At 43.8% G+C, this 15,366-nt stretch overlaps 1 pseudogene; it reads right to left on the bottom strand.

Annotated features, from left to right (window-relative positions):
* Positions 1-2,942: 2,942 nt before the first annotated feature.
* On the bottom strand, positions 2,943-3,137 carry LOC138260553 (small nucleolar RNA U3; annotated as a pseudogene).
* Positions 3,138-15,366: the final 12,229 nt, after the last annotated feature.

Below are 15,366 nucleotides of genomic sequence, written 5' to 3'. Positions count from 1 at the left end.
TCAAAAACTAAAATCACCCTCTCCACCCACAATAGGCTCACCCTCTACCTGAACAATATCACTCCCCATCCCCAACCAATGTCAAACATAAATATATAAATGTCCACAAGTGCAAAGAGTTCCTCCAGCCGTTGGTACTGGGCCCTGGTGGCCTCCAACCTCTGCCACCAGAGCCAGGCTACTATCTCCTGTCGGGTTGGTGGTGGTTAACCAGCAGGAGCAGCTACATAAATTAAGAAAAAATAAAATAAAAAAGACACATTGCAAGGAATGCTCTGTGCAAAAGTGTTTAAAATGATATATTGTAGCACAGTATAAGTACATTGCTGCTCCCATAGGGTCATTGGAATTTTTGATGTGATTAGAAAAGTCACAGGGATATGATTTTACCAACACATGCCTCACATTAAAACACTGACTGGCTGAAAGGAGGCAGCATGAGATTAAAAAAAGAGAGTTTATTTCTTACAAAGGATTTCCTTAAAAAAGTAAACCACACTGGAAACTAAGGCCCTAATTATGACCCTGGTGGTCCGAAGCCCGCCAGGGCCATGTTGGCTGTCTCAGTACTGACAGGCCGGCGGTGAAGTCCGCCACATTATAAGTGTGGCAGGTTGGCCTCTGCCAACCCGGCACATCCCCTCTCGTATCGCCATGGTGGTTGGACAGCCAGGCCGGAGATTAGCATCTCCAACCAGGTGGTCCAATGAAGACTGCCAGCAGTAGCACCACCATGAAAACTCTGACGAAAATGCTTCGGGTGACAAGAAATGTGTTTGCTGTGACTGGCAGATGACTACCCCATCCCCCCTGCAATCCCAATACCCCACACCCTTCCTCCATACCCAAAACCCCCTCCCCCAATCTCCTGTAGAGACCAGTGCCCCCTTCCCGCATACGCCCACATGCACACACACACACACGCACCCCGCATACACTCATTCACACACCCTGCATACACTCATTCAGGCACTCCACATATACTCATTTACACACCCCACATACACTCATTCACACACCCCGCATACACTCATTTACTCACATGCTTCCATACATGCATTGACACATACATACCAACATGCATACACACACGCATTCAAGCACCCATACTCACATGCATATACACACGCATTCAAATACCCATACACACACTCACACACACACACACAACACCCCCCCCACCCTTCCACCCCCGCTCCTGTTGGATGATCTACTTACCTTGTCGGTGGAAGAGGTCATCCGGCAGTGAATTGTAACAGGTGCTTCTACTTCAGGACACTGTCAGGATGTATTACAGGTCGTAATACAGCTGGTGGAGTCCTATTGGCAAGGCTGGCACAGTGGTGGAATCACCCCTGCACCTCCTGCCACCAGAATGACTACTGAAGGTTTTGCGCCTAAAGTGTGGCTTCTGAAAACCGCCAAACTCATAATGAGGGCATTTGAGTGGAAAAAAGAGTAATAACTTTGATTAATAATTAAGGCATCATCCCCTATGGAGTACAAGTATTCTATTTATGCTGTGCTAAATGACTATCGGAGTGCTAGCTAGCATATCAGGTATAAATTTGCTTCTCTCTGGTGCAGCTTCAATGGACAAAAATTATCTTTGATTCCAATGGCCCTGCTCTTCTCCCAGTGCCTTTCAATTCATGTATAGCAAGCAGATATTACATATCCTGTTTGCCACAAGTAGTCGCTGGGAAAAAAAGGAACGGGATACATTGATTTTATTGGACACGTTCATCACAGAGTATCTAATCTGCAATGCACGAAATCACAGACACTTAGGGTGTCATTTTGAGTTTTGCGGGTGGAAAAGCTCAACTGCCAAACTCGCAGTCAGGTTGCTGCCAGTGCGGCCACCGTCCTGCGGGCCCACTTACAAGTTCCCCACTGGGTCAGCAGGCTGATACGATGTTTCTGCCCACTGACACAGTGGGGAACAGTCCACAACATTGACGCTGGCCCGTAATGGAGCTGGCAGCGATGTTGTGGTGTGTAGAGTACAACAGCACCCATCATACTTTTCACTGTCTGCACAGAACCCTAACAAAACTTTTTGTAAATGTTGCCCTACGTCTTCTAGGAGGTAAAATTGGTAGCTTCCAGAAGAGACACTTTCAAGCACTTTAGAGCTTTGGCTGTAGTGCAAAGGTTCTGAGGTGTGGGAACTTCTGTTGGTGTATCATTAGACTGTGTTTGCAACATACTGAAGGTCGAATAAAAAAACCATTCTCATATTATTTAAATTGTAGGCTTTGATTGATAGTGACAACATTGACAATGGGGGTATATATCTCTTAATGAAGTCATCTGAATCTTATATTGATTATCACCTAGTAAATAGTGAACTATTCAATGTTTTAATGAATGTCAGTATATTGGGGCGCATCCCTAGCATTGTGATCTATTAGTATATGTTTCTGCTTGTATGAATGTGTTGAGGCCCTTCCCTTTGATCACTACTCACCCTAATATTGTGTTTAGTATATGTAGGGGTAGTCGGCCTACATTTGCATTTGAGGCATACATTTTCATTATTGCACAACGCAGAGTGCTGCGCCAAGGACCCATACGTACAACACCACAGGGTTTAACCCTCGCAAGAAACCGCCCCTACCACCACCGCGTTACCTGAACGACGACGCGGCTGTGCTCCTCGTGGTCCCGCTTCTTCGGGTGCGCCGCCGTCCCGGCGGCGGGTGACGGGAAAGCCCACTGGGAGCGCCGCTCGGACTCTCCTCGGCGGAGCGTTCACTTTCTGGGGCCTGTGCACAGCCTGCCCGGCCTGGCCTGAGAGGACCTTCCGGGGCCCGGCGAACGGCGCCGCCATCTTGAAAGGGAGTCAGAGCCCGTCCATACATAGAGAAACTTGCGTCATTGCGACTTTTATTTTGAACATTTTGCAAGGTTGACGGATGTTTTTTTACTGCAAGCTAGGCACAATTCGTCTACTGACAAAAGGTTAAATTCATCAATAGCAGACAGCAGCTGCACAAGTGCAACACTGTCCACTGGCTTCGCGCTCAGAAGAAAACACTACAACTCTTCCTCGTGGTTAGCGAAGACCAGACACTTTCGAACACATTTCCTCAGTTAAAAACTATAGAAATGATCCCTGAAAGTATAGTCGTGAGGCACTCTGCGAGCTAACTCTGTGGTCGCTACCTTAGCCCTGGTGGAGTGGGCTCTCAGTCATAATAGAGGCTGGACTCTCCTCTACTTCGCGGGTCCCGCTGCGGCGCGAGAGCCACTTGTGCAAAACCTCTGAGCTCCACTCCTCTGGGATACCGTCGGACTTGCTGTTTGCTGTTTGCTGCTTGTTTGCCTTTGGACTCTCCTCTTCGCGGGTCCCGCTGCGGCGTGAGAGCCGCTTGTGCAAAACCTACGGACAGTTCCAGTGAGGGACTGGGCGAGTGCAGGGGCTGCGAGCGTCGGGACAGGATTACGTCTCCCAGCAGTCCCCGCAAGCCCCGCCCCACTCACAGCCTGAAAAACCACCTCTGAGCTCCACTCCCCTGGGATACCGTCGGACTTGCTGTTTGCTGCTGGTTTGCCTTTGGACTCTCCTCTCCTCTACTTCTTCGCGGGTCCTGCTGCGGCGTGAGAGCCGCTTGTGCAAAACCTACGGACAGTTTCAGTGAGGGACTGGGCGAGTGCAGGGCTGCGAGCATCGGGACAGGACTACGTTTCCCAGTAGTCCTGTTAACCCGCGCCTCCTGTCACCTGGCCGCTCTCCCTGCAAGCCCCGCCCCACTCATAGCTTAACTTTTCTCTTATAAATTCAATCAGCTACTTCCGCGTCGCGGGAGCCCGGGAGCCCGGGACAAGGGCGGGACCGTCTGTGGCCGTCAGGGCACGCAGGAGGCTGGGCTGGGCCCACTCTCTTTCACCTGCATTTCCTTGATCCTACTTGGTATATGAAAAAGGTTCTGGGTATGCCATCATCAGCCCTAGGTGGAACAGCAGCGAAGGAGGGGGGAGCCAACATTGGGACTCTGGACAATTACTTTAAATCGGCAAAGGGTGATGGGGGAATCGAAACCTCTTTGGAGATGCGTAGGACAGAGCGTCGTCGCTCGATTGAACATATGAAAAATAGGCCCCTCAGTGACATAACTCCCTATCCTATCTCCCAAGAGGAAGGTTCCCTCAATGGCAGCCCGGATCTTTTATCCCAAGAAGACGTTCCCCTATTACTCCGGGATAGTTCTCCCATTTCTGGCCCACCTCCTAAACAAACTACGGACATCACTCCACTATTAGTTGCCAGTAGTTCGGCAGTTGACTTATTTACCCAAACACACACCAGAGCCAAAATCAAGATTAATAAGCTAAAGCAAACTGTGGTGGCAGAGGTGTATGACCTACCACCAAATAAACGCAGAAGGAAGATGAGGGGTGGTCAGGGGAAGAAAAAGATCCCCCACTCTGATTTTGGAAAGTCACTCAAGTCCGTACCTATGTTAGACAGGCCTTTAGTTAATGTGCAGAGGGCTACTCCCCTCAAGGGTACTAATATTATTACCACTGCTTCCATTAGCGACAAAGGGAAGAGTCCACTTAACACATTACTTCCCGGTAGCTCTTTGGGGAGCATTGAATCTTTAATTAGATCACTCTTGTTGCCCATTAGCGAGAGCTTGCAGAAAATAGAATGCAGGCTGACCACTCTGGAGGCAACTTTAACCACCCTGAAAATTTTGGACAACAAACAGAGTAGAACCACTGAGTCCATTCTACCAATAGGAACCTTCCCCAATATACAAAATCCACCGATCCACACGGGGCCTCCCTTGGGCACTACTGCCGCCCCTCTTTTACAGCCACTTATGGCTATCCCAGTTCCAATTTTACCTACTAACTCTAACATCCTACCATCAGAAACAGATGGCCCAGCACTCCAACGTACACTCCCTGGTAAGCCTGCCCCTAGACCACGAGGACCCGACCTACCACCAGAGGCTAACAGCCTCATGGTGGTGTTGGCTGGTGTTCCCTCTCTAGAATTGGGTGAAAATGAGAACTATCACTCACTCAAGAGGAAAACCATTAAATGGTTGAATTGGAACAGACCTCTTCCAGCTCACCTCAACAATGAGATCATTATGGTAAGAAGGGTACCATGGTTGGGGAAGTCGGGGAAATCAATAGCAGGGGACTGTATCATTGTGTCTTTTCGAGACCCTGGAACAGTACTATACATTTGTGCTGGGTCAAATAGATCACTGGATTCTACCATACAGACTTTGCCAGTTTCTTTCTTTTTCCCTCCCTTTTGCTTGCACCATGACTTGTCACAAGGTAACTGGACAAGGGTGGAACGAAGATCTAGATACAGGGGATATGCTCCACGTCCAGTTTATCGACCTTCGGAGACTTCCTTTTTGGATTACAATCGTTTTAACTGTCTGAATGGTCTGGATGGTGTGGACTGACTGCCCCCAAACCCGAACTTAAATCCTGTGACCTTGGATAATGGTCCCAGTAAACTGCCTGATCTGGCTGAATCCACTTCTGAAAATGACCCTGTTAGAGTAATTGGTGTAGTTTCTGGCTTTGGTACTGGCTCTTCCCCCCACTCCATCCCTGCAATCGGTTCTGTGGCTTCTCCAGCGCACATGAGACTAATTTGGTGGAATGTGGCTGGTTTAGCCAGCAAACTGGGCACCCAAGATTGGATAACTTACATTGAGTCCGGGGATGTTTGCATGTTCCAAGAGACTTGGGCAAGGGAAGATTATAACCATAAAGGTTACGAGTCATTTTCCATCTCGGCTAGGTGGGAGGGTAAGGGCCGCCCCTCTGGTGGACTCACAACTTGGGTGGCTTCCCACTTAGGATGTCAGGCTTCACGCCTACCGGTGCCATCAGATGATATCCTAGTGGTTTTATTAGCCTGGCCGAACCTAGCGAAACTTGCCTTGATAAATATTTACACCAGGCCAGTGGGAGCTTCGCGTGAATCCCACACTATAGAGGAGCTTTCAGTATATTTAGCGGAAATGCCAAGAGATATCCCTTACATAGTGGGAGGGGATTTAAATTCCCATTTCGAGCCGTTGGTCGGTCTCGTAGAGGGATTTCCCATGGAAGAAGAGTTCAGGTGGTCAGTACCCTCTGTTGTAGCACCTTCCCCAAAGGCATGGACGCCTGTGGCTTTGCAGATTACTGCTCTCACCCTAAAGCATGGAATTAGAGCCTGCAATGGACGTATTAAGTCTGATGTACCAAGCAAAACCACGTACAACAGAGTGGGAAGAGAGTCCCGCTTGAACTATGCTCTTGTACAGATAGTGAACTTGTCTTCTATCCTGGACTTTAGGGTGGTGGAGAGACTGGATAGTGACCATAACGCCCTTGAACTTGATCTTAGCCATCCTGGGCCAAAGGCCTCCATAACAACCATGGGGAAGTCCAAACCTGAACTACTATTAGACAATAACAGGAGAAGAATCAGGTGGGATAAACTAGCTATGAGCCAAGTGAAACTTTCGAAGCTCTACGCAGGTTTAATCCCCATTTTGGAAAAAGTGGGAGAGCTAGCCAACGATGTGGGCAATATAGTCCACCATGAGAAATTATATCAGGCTCATGAGGACCTTATAAAGGGAGCGGCCTCTGAGCTTTTTACCAGGGTCCAGAATCAGAAGAGGATCCAACAACATAACTCCTTATGGTACAATGCAGTCTGCAGGAAGGCAAAGGGAGAACTCCTCAGATGCATCAAGGAGGGAACAGATAGAGAGAAGCTGCGAGAAAGTAGACGGGCTTATAAAAAACTGGTCATCCATGCTAAAACTGAATGGGAGGAGAACCAGTGGGAGGAGCTTACCTCTTCCCTCGTAACAAGAGACCACCGAATGTTTTGGAGAGTAGCAAACGGGGGGTCGGGGAACCTCCATTCGGCAATAGAACCAAATATTGCAGCAGGGGTGTGGCAGGCACACTTCCAGTCTCTCTACAGTTCCGAGCAGGGAGAAACTAAGATTGATTTCGGCACTGGACTGGTAGAGTATGGCGGGGATTTGATAACAGTGGGGGAGGTGAAGGTAGCACTAATGGGACTTAAAGCTGGAAAGGCGCCAGGATTGGACGGCCTGCCCGGGGACCTGTTCAAGCAGGAGCCCGGTGTTTGGGCCCCCTATCTGGCTGCAGTGTTTAATGGAGTTCTGTGTGGCATGGAAATTCCGAGTACCTGGCTGGGGGCAGAGGTGGTTCCTATATTTAAAAAGGGCTCGCCCCTGCTCCCTGCCAACTACAGACCAATCAGTCTAATTGACGTGTCACAGAAGCTGTTTGGCAGGATACTGCTGAATCGGCTTCAGGACTGGGTGGAAGAAACGGGTGCCCTCAGTCCGTATCAGGCGGGATTTAGAAAGGGAGTTTCTACAGTGGACCAGGTTTTTCGTCTGAACGTTATCTATTGGAGGGCAGCAATATTGGAAGGGGGTAGTTTATACACTATATTTGTGGACCTGAGGGCTGCGTTCGACCTCGTGCCCAGAGGGAAACTCTGGAGTGTTCTGGCTGAGATGGGGGTCCCCCCAGACATCCTGATAATTTTAAAGAGATTGCACCATAATAACTATGCTCGGGTCAGGTGCGGGAAATACGGGGAATTAACGGACAGATTCCCCGTTGACAGGGGGGTTAGACAGGGCTGTGTATTGGCACCGACCCTGTTCTGCCTCTTCGTCAACGGGGTAATCGCCCATCTCAATGGAACTGAATACACTGATGCCCCAAAATTGAATGGCAGCAGGGTGCCTGCAATCATGTTTGCAGATGACACCCTGCTGCTGTCCAAAACCCCCATGGGGATACAGAGGATCCTTGATTCTTTTGTGGCTTTTTGCACAGATAGGGGGTTAGAAATTAATGCTAACAAAACCAAGTTTATGGTTATGAACCCAACCCCAAGATCACGCCCGAACCCCTTACTGGGAGCTTCACGTTTAGAGAGAGTCTCCACCTTTGAATATCTAGGTGAAACGTTGAATGAAACCATGTCCTGGGGAACTCATCAGACTAGGGTTAATCTTAAATTAGTGCAGACCACTGGCGGCATTGCTCGGTTGATGAGAAGCTCCACATATCGACCGCTGGGGCCGCTTATCCAGATATACAAGGCACAGGCTAGAGGAGCTCTGATGTATGGGGCGGAACTGTGGGGTCACACAGCTTCCTGCAGTTTGTCTATAACTGAGAACAACTTCATTAGACAGATAGTAGCACTCCCGTCCAGTACTCCGCTCCTCCCCCTGAGGATGGATCTGGGTCTGAGACCATTAGCAGATGAATTAGGTCTCAGACCCATAGTCTTCTGGCGAAGGCTATGGAGCACCGAAGAACTCTCTTCTTATAGGGCGGAACTGAGGGAGTTTTTAACCCACCCCAAAGCTCTACAGATCCCGTGGATAAAATATATAAAAAAGTCCTGTATGGGATTGGGCCTCCCTGACCTGTGGTCGGACCCAGCTAACGCCTCACTAAGGATCCCACGAAGAGCTTTGGTCAGTGCTTACCACGAGCAGAAATTAGTTATGGCCCTAGACTGCAAGAATGAGGGGTCATTAACATCTGTATTCGCGCAAAGCAAGGACTCATACCGCCTGGAGAGGGTTCTGGATGCTATGTCTCCTGTGCTGGCCAGGAAGCTATTTCTTCAATGGAGATGTGGCACATTGCCTCTGCGATCTTACACCTGCTCCTGGTCAACACTGCCATCTACCAAGCTATGTCCGACATGTGTGGGAGCAGAGGAAAGCGATCTGCATGTGGTCTTGTTTTGTCCAACTTACAAGGCCGCCAGGAAATATTGGCTCCTACCACTTATTAGAAACCTTGGTTTTAGGGAGTACCTCCCGGTGTACAGAATTTTAAAAACTGATGTTTCAGGTCCAATTGTGTTTGCACTAGCCAAATTCCTTACCAATGTCTGGCATATTCGTACCCGTATTTCAAAGTTGCAGGCTCCTATCTAATTTTAAGTTTTTATTTTAATTGTATGGTCTTTTATCTGATGTGTTTCCTGTTTACTCTTCCTTGATGGTTTTACATGTTCATATGTGTGTTTTTTGTGTACATCTTTTATGGCCAAATTGGCCGAAATAAAGATTAATTAATTAATATGTAGGGGTATCATGGTCATACGGTTCATAGTTCACTATGGGAGTGAGTGTTAGAAGGGTATCACCATAGGTTCATGACTCACTACAGGAGTGAGTGTTAGAAGGGTATCATCATAGGGTTTTCCACCTGCTACTTGTACTTATTTATGAATTAAGGATTACTTTTAAATGCGTTGTACATAATAAATTACTTTTCCTTTTATAAGTAAAAGTACTGGCTTGGCAATTCTTTATTGCTGGTTGTTGAGGATTGGGGTACTAAATCACACCACTCTCCATCCGTAGATCTTGGACAGCTCTGCATTGTTACCTCGAACAGAGTGTTTGGTTCCTAGAAGAGGGAAGGTTTCTGACTTATTACTTGAGAAGAACTCACAGTGTTCCCTAGTAATAACACACTTACTTACATTAGTGGTAACTTGAGCTCACTGATGGGCGGGCAAAAGGTCTGGCCGGATGTGTTGACCAGAGCTTGATTGAGGGAGTTGAGAATATACTTAACTTTGAATATGGTCTAGAAACCTCCTAAAACCACTGAAAAACACAGAGGATGAAGTGACTTAAGAGTTAGGTGCAGTTATATGATTTTAGCTTATGTTAAAAAACTGGAAATTCTTTGGAAAAAAAACAAGAATTAAGGTAATGCCATAATTAGGTGTTGAAATGAGAAACAAACTAACATTTAGAAAGTGAAGAGCCACTGACATTATCCCATTATTGATATAGTGAGGTTATCAATCATATTCAACATGTCATGAGTGATGTAGTATGTGAGGTCATATGCAGTGCGTGTCAGGGGCTTGAGTTATAGTTAGTTCAATGAGCACTGACTGATGAATTTCAATGTCCTTTTGTATTTTTAAATGTTACTACTTTTTCAACCCTGTGAGTTATTGTGTTTTGCATGTGTAGATGTAGAAATCCTTATAAAAAGGAGGTCACTTCAATGCCATGGCTAGTGGGCCAATCTCTGCATTTACAATTGCTTTATGTATTGCTTTTTTTAATTAATTTTTTATAAGGGCAATTTTTTTACATTCTTTTGGTAGGCACATTCATGCTACCTTTCGATTGATTATTTATTATTTATTTCCTTTTTTAACTTTTAAACTATTAGTGCCCTGCAACTATTTTACAAAAAAGTAATTTAAAAGACTTTACTGACTTGGCAAGGGGATACCTATTAAAGTTGCTAACGCTTATTTTATTTAATCGTTTTTGAGTAACAAAGTCTCTGCTTTTCTTTATTATCTTTGTCTTGACTAACAAACATCAGTTTAATTGGCTTACATACTTCAGATTTAGAGTACCACAGGCAAAACTACTGCCTTGGAAAAATGCCTGTGCTGGGTTTGGACTTGTACTTTTGGTGTTTCCATTTGGAACTGTAGAGCACAATACCTTCTCTGTTAACCATTGTAGTATGCTAATGGACATTTATGTGGTCTGTTTGAATGCGCACAGCATTTTGCCAAGTGAAACTCTTGTTTTATGCAGGCCTCTCGGTTGTTGAAGCTGCTGTGGTATTTCAATTGTGCAAATAGTTTGTTGTGTATGATGTTCCCTCTCTAACTAACATGCATTATGAATGTGTGTTAGCGGGATGTGTTCATTATATACTACCTTGTATTTTGAATTTCTGTTTTTCTTATTTCACTTGTGTGGGTTGTTGGCATGAAACATATTTTTTAACTAATTATTTTCACAACTGTTTTTTTTTAATCAGAGCCTTTCTTATCTTGCAGCTTGCTTTATCAGCTCAGTCGTTTTTTGATTTTCAGTTTAGAAAAACTTTGAAACTTTAATAGGAGAATAAATTAAACATCGTACACTTAAAAGGTGAAAAGCAATAGTTGTAGTAACATGACAATAGAGAAGTGTGATGAACATAATAATGATATAATAATAAAAAGGTTACATGAAAGAAAGCTTAGTTAATTAATTATTTAATCTCAGTGTATTTCAAAAGATTGTATGGATTTTTTAGGAAATGTAAGGGTGGAGAGGGGGCAGGGAAGGGAGAGAAGGACAAGAGCGCTATCTGAATCAAAAATAAAAAAATATCAGTATAGCTAACAATTTTGCATAAGTAACAGGAAACAAATAACTAGCAAGCAAGAGTGTATAGCAGACAAATTGAAACATGAAAACATTTGGTAAACTGAGAATCGATAATGTTCAGAGATGTTTGAAAATAAAAAATGGTGAGGGTCGCATAGTGCTAGAGAGTGCCCTAATGGTATTTTAAAAGGTGGTAAGGGGTAACCAAAGTAAAATGTATGTAATAAAAGGATGGCTTCAGCAGAACGTCTATCTAATTGATGGGGATGGCAAACTGCATACCACCAGGCTTTACAAGATATGTTAAGATGTACACTTCCAGTTAATAGTAATCTGTTGTAAAGCAATGGAATAGAAAAAGTTCAGGAGTTTATTATTAAAAAGGTAGATTGCCATTCATCATGAAGGCTAACAACACAGAGAGGTGAAAACAAAAGGGATGGAAGTTTGGAAAATGCAATACATTTCTTTCCAAATCTTACGTCAAAAAAACAAACAAATACTAGCACATAAAAATAAGATGTCTTTTAAGTTTTATCTAGAAATGAACAGGACCAACATTTGGAATCAACTGCAATAACAAAAATGAGACAAGGATTTCCTCATGAGGTAAAGTCTATTATAAACCAAAAATAGAGTACCAGTAAGAGAAACTGTTCTAGAGGTTTTGGGAATTTTAATCCATGCAATGTCCCAGAGAGAAGTTGAACAAATATGTCCCAAGTAGACTTTCTACAAGGAGTCTAATGAAGAAGTAAGTCTTAATGGTGGGAAATAATTTACCAATTTATAGGAGATGGTGGCTTTGGGTCTACTGGATAAGATATGAAGTTAAAAAAGGTTAAAGGAGCTTCCGGAGAACTGTCAGGCAAAGCTACCAGAATGTCTGAATTAGGTTAAACAAAATAGAATGTTTACATTGAAAAGATTTAGGGAGATAAAATATTGACTAGAATTGAGGAAAAGAGAGTGGAGTTCTATTATTACGTTGAATTGCCTAATTATATCCTATGGATGGCTGGAAAAGGGTAACATGATTTATTGACGTAGAAGATAAATGTGAAGGGAATATTTGATACAAATTAAAAATAAAGTGTAGATAAATATGGAGGGTGGGAGGAATGGGCAAAATATTCTCGAAAGCAAAAATGAGAAATAAGAGATTTTTCTACAAACAACCAAAGTGGATTGGGAAAAGCTGTTGAATAACCAAATGAAGCTTGATGAAATAAGAAAGTTATATGATACTGATGGAAATCGGGAAAGTTCGCCCCAAAATTACATTTACTTTACCCTATTTTAAATAGAGAATTATGAGATGTCTTTTTATTCCGTAAAAAACTTGGATAAAAGTGAGTTAATTTTTTAGAAATATGTTTGAGCAATATGTACTGAAATCATAGTTAAGTTATATAGACTGAGGGGGCAATCATCATCTTAATGGAACTAAACAACCCTACCAGGATAAGAAGTGAGGTTCATTTGGAGAAAAGAGAATCATTTTAAGAAAGAGGTCTGTAAATTTAAGGGAGATAGAAAAAGTGAAAGAATTGGTGAACCAAAGTCCTAAATCTCTGATTTTGTGAGGACACCAGGCAGAACCCAAAGAGATGAATAATGATTTAGTAGATTAATGAATGGTAAAATGTCAATTTTATCAAAATTAATTTTGTAACTAGAAACATTTGAAAAAGAGAGATTGTCTTGCGAAAGAGCTTGTAGAGAGATTTTAGGACTCAAAATAATAAAGAGAATATTATTATCATATTTGGTTTATTTAAAGGATGAAAATCTTATTTGAAACTAGAAATCAACAAGTTTTGTCAAACTTTTGAAATAAATTGTTCTAATCCCAATATAGATAAAAGAGGAGATGGGCTTAACTTTGCCAGAGTGTGAAGTATGGAAAGGTTAATCTATTAACCCTAACAGAGGCATTTAGAGAACTGTATAATCTGGAAATAAGGGAAAGATATTTATGTTCAAATTCATACCATTTTAAAACGTTAAACATGAAAGACCAACCTAAGGCCTGATTTAGGTCTTGACAATATTACCGCCAGTCCGCAGCCGCAGCGGACCCGAGTACGCCGTCAAGTCGATAGTGTTCCGACTGTCGTATTTAGATGTATTGTGGCTGAGCTGCCCACCACCACGATGGAGTGGTCTTCTGACCCATGAGGGTGACGGGTTCCCACCAACCATATTTAGATATTACAGTCCTGAAGGCTGTGGACTTAAGGTGGATTGCTGAGGGAGGGAGTCCTTGCAGGACGCAATAGACATTGTACAATGGCAGTGGTCATGGAAGAGAGGTAAGTCTCACATGCAGACACACACCCACACACACACACACCCACAAGCACTGTACATGCTGAAAACAGATTTCCATACATCCATGACACAACATGCACACTCTATTGACCCTACACCCACACACAACACAACCACAAAAACCAACACAACTGCACACTCATCTACACAAACACACACAAAACTCAACTACTCATATCATAACAACGACCACCACACAATGACACTCACCTGAATGTTACACACAGCAGCACAACACACAACTAAACACACAACAGTATAAGATCCAAATGCAAGTGGCACATAATCTGACACAACCACATCACCCACTCCAGCTCCCTCCACCTCAACCAGCCAATCCAATCACACAAACACATGTGTGTACTGACTCACATACACGACTGGAAATGCAACATCACAGGTACAAAATACCTTGCCAAGTGCACACATGGACATGGTTGACAAGTGTGAATACTATGTCATTGTGGTGCCAGCATTCATTTGGCAATGAACACTGACACCAAAATGACATTTGTGTATGTGTGCAACATGTGTCTCGTACCATTGTGTCCCCATAGTTGACTGATACAATTGTGTCCTCAACATATGCATGTCACACTAATTTTAAAACATTACTTTGAGCTGTGTATGACTACAGTGGTCCTGAGCTCATGTGCAGTGAACACACAACGTAGACTGGCCATGCAGATTCCCTACCTTTGAGTCCAACAACGGGGAGTTGCGTTTTCTCCGTGGTCCAGTGGCAGCAGCGACGGAAGGTCTTGTCTAGTTGTGTCCAATAGAAAATGGAAGTAGAATTGGGAAAAAAGGTGAGTTGTTACCTCCTTTCCCCTGAAATCCACCAACTCAGGTGAGGAGGTAGCACCGTCACAGTTGGCTCGACAGGAAAGCACATCCAAATCTGCTCAGTGGGAAGGGTGGCTGAAATCCTGCCAGAAGCCCCGTTCTCCTATGGCTCTATCAACATGGTGCAGACATTCTGGTGGAGTCTGGTGACTCTGGCGGGTTATAGGTAATGGGACTGCCAACTTCTAAATTGGGTGGGTGGACCACCAAATAGGTGGATGTGTTTTCCTATTGGAAAATCAATTGCGGGACCGTTACCTCCAAGATCTAAAACAGGCCCCAAGACTATTGAAGGCTTTTTCTGCATCAATAGTAGTAACAGAAAGAGGGTAACTGAGATTAGAAGCTTTAGTTAAGATGTTAGAAGATGTCCAGGTACTGTCAGAACCCATGCAAACCTTAACAAAACCAGTCGGCTCTAGCACTGTCAATTTTGGTGAAAAAGATTCCAACTACAGAGCAAGTATTCAGAGGTGAATGCAAAAAAAGAGGAAGAGAAGTGGGTGTCTGACAGTAAGGAGATATAAAATCACTATTTATTGGAAGGTTTATGGAAAGGTAACAAATCAAGATCGGCTATCACAGGGGCGTGATCTGTAAATACTGTTGGAGCAATATCTGCCTCAAGAAAGTGTTGAAAAAATTACTTACTAATAAACAGAAGATCTAGTCTGGAAAGAGAATGATGTGGAGGGGCAAAGAAGCATATTTACGAGTTGTTGGGTTACTCAATCAACAGGTATCTCTGAGGAACACATGATAGATGAAAGAACAGAATTGGTTGAACAATTTATGAATGATAAACTTAAATGGGTAAAAAGGATCAATAATTTAATTACAAATCCAGCCAAAAGAAAATATTCATCATCAAACTGAAGTCATTTTTCTCAATATACGGCCAAAACACAAAATCATTCAGATTGGAGCCATGGACATTAAAAATAGTTAAAGGAAATTTGTTAACAGTAAGCTTTGTAAATATCCACCT

Source organism: Pleurodeles waltl, chromosome 9 (genome assembly GCF_031143425.1).
Source record: "Pleurodeles waltl isolate 20211129_DDA chromosome 9, aPleWal1.hap1.20221129, whole genome shotgun sequence".
Classification (NCBI taxonomy): Eukaryota; Metazoa; Chordata; class Amphibia; order Caudata; family Salamandridae; genus Pleurodeles; species Pleurodeles waltl.
Note: the sequence above shows the minus strand (reverse complement) of the source record. Positions and strands in the feature narration are given on the sequence as shown.